Below are 7,396 nucleotides of genomic sequence, written 5' to 3' on the forward strand. Positions count from 1 at the left end.
GGCCATCCCTTGGCAACTTGGGTTACGTCGGCTCCTGTACGCTTAGCTTATCCGGTGTGCCCTGAGAACGAGATATGTGCAGCTCCTATCGGGATTTGTCGGCACAGCGGGTGGTCTTGCTGGACTTGTTTTACCATTGTCGAGGATGTCTTGTAGAACCGGGATACCGAGTCTGATCGGAATGTCTCGGGAGGAGGTCTATTCCTTCGTTGACCGTGAGAGCTTGTCATGGGCTAAGTTGGGACACCCCTGCAGGGATTTGAACTTTCGAAAGCCGTGCCCACGGTTATGGGCAGATGGGAATTTGTTAATGTCCGGTTGTAGAAAACCTGAAGTTGACCTTAATTAAAATGCATCAACCGCGTGTGTAACCGTGATGGTCTCTTTCCGGCGGAGTCCGGGAAGTGAACACGGTGTTGGAGTTATGCTTGACGTAGGTTGTTCTAGGATCACTTCTTGATCATAGTTTCACGATCGTGCTTTGCCTCCTCTTCTCGCTCTCTTTTGCAAACAGGTTAGCCACCAGATATGCTAGTCGCTTGCTGCAGCTCCACCTCATACCTTTTACCTTACCTATAAGCTTAAATAGTATTGATCGCGAGGGTGCGAGATTGCTGAGTCCCCGTGACTCACAGATACTTCCAAAAACAGCTTGCAGGTGTCGTTGAACCGTGCAGATGACGCAGCCAAGCTCAATGAGGAGCTCGATGAAGATCTTGCCCTTTGTGTTGTTTCGTTCTAGTTGTTCAGTAGTGGAGCCCAGTTGGGGTCGATCGGGGATCTGTGTAGCATTTGGGGTAGTCTTCTTTTATTTTGGCTCCGTAGTCGGGCCCTGATTGTATCTGGTTGATGTAATGCTTTATTCATGTAATTGTGTGAAGTGGCGATTGTAAGCCAACTATGTATTTTTTCCCTTATGTATTACATGGGTTGTGTGAAGATTACCTCACTTGCGACATTGCTTTCAATGCGGTTATGCCTCTAAGTCGTGCTTCGACACGTAGGAGATATAGCCGCATCAAGGGCGTTACAGGTTGCCTCATAAAAACTTCCTCTTCCAGAACACCATGCAAAAACGCGTTCTTGACATCTAGTTGTCGAATGCACCAGTTTTGAGAGACTGCAACTGAGAGAATTAAGCAGATGGTTGCGGCCTTTACTACAGGACTGAAAGTGTCCTCATAGTCAAGTCCATACCTTTGCTTGAAACCTTTGGCAACCAAACGAGCCTTGTACCTGTCAATGGTGCCATCAGATCTCCTCTTGATTTTATACACCCATTTATAGTCAATGACATTGCTACCCCTGACTGGTGGAACCAAACACCAGGTTTTGTTGTCCATTAGTGCCAAGTATTCCTCATCCATGGCCTTTTTCCACTTGGGATCACCAAGTGCTTCACGTACATTTGTTGGTTCACCTGCAGCACAAAAAGAACCCCGACGAACACAACCATCCTTATAAACTTTAGGTTTGACAATACCACTTTGTGACCTGGTGTGCAAGCGCACAGGAGGAGGCGGAGCAGGTTGAGCGGATTGAATTTGCAGCCGGTTTTGTGAAGCAGAATTGGCAGAATCAGCTGCAGCCACAGAAGATCCCGAGCCGACCGCAGCCGATCCCGAGGCAGATACATGGGACGGGTCAGCAAGATGCGGCGCGGCCGCCCGTGGCGAACTGCCAGGTGACAGATCTTGGCTGGGCCCTGGAGATTGCGGCGACGGAGAGGCTTCCGAGTCCGCACCCGAGCCGCCACGTGGATCGCGCGGAGTCGCAACATGAGGGGGTGGCCCGCCTGGCCGACCAGAGGCACGTGGGGCTGGCCCGCCTGGAGCAGACGCGCGTGGGGTTGGCCTGCCTGGCCCGGACGCGGACGACAGCCGACCAGGGCACAACGTGCCAGGGGGCCGGCCTGGCCGCCCACCTGACGCGTCTGGCGACGCGGATCCCGGAGTAGATGGCGCTGCTGTTGCATCAGGGAGCAATCCCGAGGAGATAATCCCGCCCAAATCCACTCCGGGAGCTGCGTCCGGTGTTGGAGAATGTAGAAGAATTTTAAAATTTTATACGCATCACCAAGATCAATATATGGAGCCATCTAGCAATGAGGGAGAGGGGAGTGCATCTACATACCCTTGTAGATCGCGAGCGGAAGCTTTCAAGAGAACGGGGTCGATGGAGTCGTACTCGTCGTGATCCAAATCACCGATGACCGAGCGCCGAACGGACGGCACCTCCACGTTCAACACACGTACGGTTGGGAAGACGTCTCCTCCTTCTTGATCCAGCAAGGGGAGGAGAGGTTGATGGAGATCCAGCAGCACGACGGCGTGGTGGTGAAAGCAGCGGTGATCTCGGCAGGGCTTCGCCAAGCTCCAACGAGAGAGAGAGAGGTGTTACGAGGGGAGGGGGAGGGGCCAGGGACTTGGTGCGGCTGCCCTCCCTCCCCCCACTATATATAGGGCCCCTAGGGGGGCGCCGGCCCTAGGAGATGGGATCTCCAAGGGGGGCGGCGGCCAAGGGGGGGACTTGCCCCCCAAGCCAAGTGGCGTGCCCCGACCCCTAGGGTTTCCAACCCTAGGCGCAGGGGGAGGCCCATGGGGGGCGCACCAGCCCACCAGGGGCTGGTTCCCCTCCCACTTCAGCCCATGGGGCCCTCCGGGATAGGTGGCCCCACCCGGTGGACCCCCGGGACCCTTCCGGTGGTCCCGGTACAATACCGATTACCCCCGAAACTTTCCCGATGGCCGAAACTGGACTTCCTATATATAAATCATCACCTCCGGACCATTCCGGAACTCCTTGTGACGTCCGAGATCTCATCTGGGACTCCGAACAACTTTTGGGTTACCGCATACTAATATCTCTACAACCCTAGCGTCACCGAACCTTAAGTGTGTAGACGCTACGGGTTCGGGAAACACGTAGACATGACCGAGACGACTCTCCGGTCAATAACCAACAGCGGGATCTGGATACCCATGTTGGCTCCCACATGTTCCACGATGATCTCATTGGATGAACCATGATGTCGAGGATTCAATCAATCCCGTATACAATTCCCTTTGTCAATCGGTACGTTACTTGCCCGAGATTCGATCGTCGGTATCCTAGTACCTCATTCAATCTCGTTATCGGCAAGTCACTTTACTCGTACCGTAATGCATGATCCCGTGACCAAACACTTGGTCACATTGAGCTCATTATGATGATGCATTACCAAGTGGGCCCAGAGATACCTCTCCGTCATACGGAGTGACAAATTCCAGTCTCGATCCATGTCAACCCAACAGATACTTTCGGGGATACCTGTAATATACCTTTATAGTCACCCAGTTACGTTGTGACGTTTGGTACACCCAAAGCACTCCTACTACATCCGGGAGTTACACGATCTCATGGTCTAAGGAAATGATACTTGACACTAGAAAATCTCTAGCAAACAAACTACACGATCTTGTGCTATGCTTAGGATTGGGTCTTGTCCATCACATCATTCTCCTAATGATGTGATCCCGTTATCAAAGACATCCAATGTCCATAGTCAGGAAACTGTGACTATTTATTGATGAACCAGCTAGTTAACTAGAGGCTTACTAGGGACATGTTATGGTCTATGTATTCACACATGTATTATGATTTCCGGATAACACAATTATAGCATGAACAATAGACAATTATCATGAACAAGAAATATAATAATAATTTTATTATTGCCACTAGGGCATATTTCCAACAGTCTCCCACTTGCACTAGAGTCAATAATCTAGTTACATTGTGATGAATCGAACACCCATAGAGTTCTGGTGTTGATCATGTTTTGCTCGAGGAAGAGGTTTAGTCAACGGATCTGCGACATTCAGGTCCGTATGCACTTTGCAAATATCTATGTATCGATTTTTAATATTTTCACGAATGGAGTTGAAGCGACGCTTGATATGCCTCGTCTTCCTGTGAAACCCGGGCTCCTTGGCAAGGGCAATAGCTCCAGTGTTGTCACAGAAGAGAGTCATCGGGCCCGACGCATTGGGAATAACTCCTAGGTCGGTAATGAACTCCTTCACCCAGATTGCTTCTTGTGCTGCCTCCGAGGCTGCCATGTACTCCTCTTCACATGTAGATCCCGCCACGACGCTTTGCTTGCAACTGCACCAGCTGACTGCCCCACCATTCAAAATATACATGTATCCGGTTTGTGACTTAGAGTCATCCAGATCTGTGTCGAAGCTAGCATCGACGTAACCCTTTACGACGAGCTCTTCGTCACCTCCATAAACGAGAAACATTTCCTTAGTCCTTTTCAGGTACTTCAGGATATTCTTGACCGCTGTCCAGTGTTTCATGCCGGGATTACTTTGGTACCTTCCTACCAAACTTACGGCAAGGTTTACATCAGGTCTGGTACACAGCATGGCATACATGATAGACCCTATGGCCGTGGCATAGAGGACGACACTCATCTTTTTTCTATCTTCTGCCGTGGTCGGGCATTGAGCTGTGCTCAATCTCACACCTTGCAATACAGGCAAGAACCCCTTCTTGGACTGATCCATATTGAACTTCTTCAATATCTTGTCAAGGTATGTACTTTGTGAAAGACCAATGAGGCGTCTCGATCTATCTCTATAGATCTTGATGCCTAATATATAAGCAGCTTCTCCAAGGTCCTTCATTGAAAAACACTTGTTCAAGTAGGCCTTTATGCTTTCCAAGAATTCTATATCATTTCCCATCAATAGTATGTCATCCACATACAATATGAGAAATGCTACAGAGCTCCCACTCACTTTCTTGTAAACGCAGGCTTCTCCATAAGTCTGCGTAAACCCAAACGGTTTGATCATCTCATCAAAACGAATGTTCCAACTCCGAGATGCTTGCACCAACCCATAGATTGAGCGTTGGAGCTTGCACACCTTGTCAACATTCTTAGGATCGACAAAACCTTCCGGCTGAATCATATACAATTCTTCCTTAAGGAAACCATTAAGGAATGTCGTTTTGACGTCCATTTGCCATATCTCTTGATCATAGAATGTGGCAATTGCTAACATGCTTCGGATGGACTTCAGCTTCGCTACGGGTGAGAAAGTCTCATCATAGTCAACCCCTTGAACTTGTCGGTAACCCTTAGCGACAAGCCGAGCTTTATAGATGGTCACATTACCATCCGCGTCTGTCTTCTTCTTAAAGATCCATTTATTTTCTATGGCTCGCCGATCAACAGGCAAGTCAGTCAAAGTCCATACTTCGTTTTCATACATGGATCCTATCTCGGATTTCATGGCTTCGAGCCATTTGTCGAAATCTCGGCCCGCCATCGCTTCTTCATAGTTCGAAGGTTCACCATTGTCCAACAACATGATTTCCAGGACAGGGTTGCCGTACCACTCTGGTGCGGAACGCGTCCTTGTGGACCTTCGAAGTTCAGTAGCAACTTGATATGAAGTTTCATGATCATCATCATTAACTTCCTCCCTAGTCGGTGCAGACACGTCAGGAACAATTTCTTGAGCCGCGCCACTCTCTGGTTCAAGAGGCAATACTTCATCAAGTTCTACTTTCCTCCCACTTACTTCTTTCGAGAGAAACTCTTTCTCTAGAAAGGATCCATTCTTGGCAACAAATGTCTTGCCTTCGGATCTAAGATAGAAGGTATACCCAATAGTTTCTTTAGGGTATCCTATGAAGACGCATTTTTTCCGATTTGGGTTCGAGCTTTTCAGGTTGAAGTTTCTTGACATAAGCATCGCATCCCCAAACTTTCAGAAACGACAGCTTAGGTTTCTTGCCAAACCACAATTCATATGGTGTCGTCTCAACAGATTTCGACGAAGCCCTATTTAAAGTGAATGCGGCAGTCTCTATAGCATAACCCCAAAATGATAGCGGTAGATCGGTAAGAGACATCATAGATCGTACCATATCCAATAGGGTGCGATTACAATGTTCAGACACACCATTACGCTGTGGTGTTCCAGGCGGCGTGAGTTGTGAAACTATTCCACATTTCCTTAAGTGCGTGCCAAATTCGTGACTCTAATATTCTCCCCCACGATCTGATTGTAAGAACTTGATTTTCCTGTCACGTTGATTCTCAACCTCACTCTGAAATTCCTTGAACTTTTCAAAGGTCTCAGACTTGTGTTTCATTAAGTAGACATACCCATATCTACTTAAGTCATCAGTGAGGGTGAGGACATAACGATAGCCACCGCGAGCCTCTACGCTCATTGGACCGCACACATCAGTATGTATGATTTCCAATAAGTTGGTTGCTCGCTCCATTGTTTCAGATAACGGAGTCTTGGTCATTTTACCCATGAGGCATGGTTCGCACGTGTCAAATGATTCATAATCAAGAGACTCCAAAAGTCCATCTGCATGGAGTTTCTTCATGCGTTTGACACCAATGTGACCAAGGCGGCAGTGCCACAAGTATGTGGGACTATCATTATCAACCTTACATCTTTTGGCATTCACACTATGAATGTGTGTAACATCACGTTCGAGATTAAACAAGAATAAACCATTGACCAGCGGGGCATGACCATAAAACATGTCTCTCATATAAATAGAACAACCATTATTCTCAGATTTAAATGAGTAGCCATCTCGCATTAAACGAGATCCAGATACAATGTTCATGCTCAAAGCTGGTACTAAATAACAATTATTGAGGTTTAAAACTAATCCCATAGGTAAATGCAGAGGTAGCGTGCCGAGGGCGATCACATCGACCTTGGAACCATTCCCGACGCGCATCGTCACCTCGTCCTTCGCCAGTCTCCGTTTATTCCGCAGTTTCTGTTTTGAGTTACAAATATGAGCAACTGCACCGGTATCAAATACCCAGGAGCTACTACGAGCGCTGGTAAGGTACACATCAATAACATGTATATCACATATACCTTTGGTATTGCTGGCCTTCTTTTCCGCTAAGTACTTGGGGCAATTCCGCTTCCAGTGACCATTTCCCTTGCAATAAAAGCACTCAGTCTCAGGCTTGGGTCCATTCTTTGACTTCTTCCTGGCAGCTTGCTTACCGGGCGCGGCAACTCCCTTGCCGTTCTTCTTGAAGTTCTTTTTACCCTTGCCTTTCTTAAACTTAGTGGTTTTATTCACCATCAACACTTGATGTTCCTTTTTGATTTCCACCTCCACTGATTTCAACATTGAATATACCTCGGGAATGGTCTTTTCCATCCCTTGCATATTGAAGTTCATCACAAAGCTCTTGTAGCTAGGTGGGAGCGACTGAAGGATTCTGTCAACGACCGCATCATCCTGGAGATTAACTTCTAGCTGAGACAAGCGGTTATGCAGCCCAGACATTTTGAGTATGTGCTCGCTGACAGAACTGTTCTCCTCCATCTTACAACTGTAGAACTTGTCG

This window comes from Triticum urartu, chromosome 4A (assembly GCF_056163025.1).
Source record: "Triticum urartu cultivar PI428250 chromosome 4A, HENAU_Tu73, whole genome shotgun sequence".
NCBI classification, from domain to species: Eukaryota; Viridiplantae; Streptophyta; class Magnoliopsida; order Poales; family Poaceae; genus Triticum; species Triticum urartu.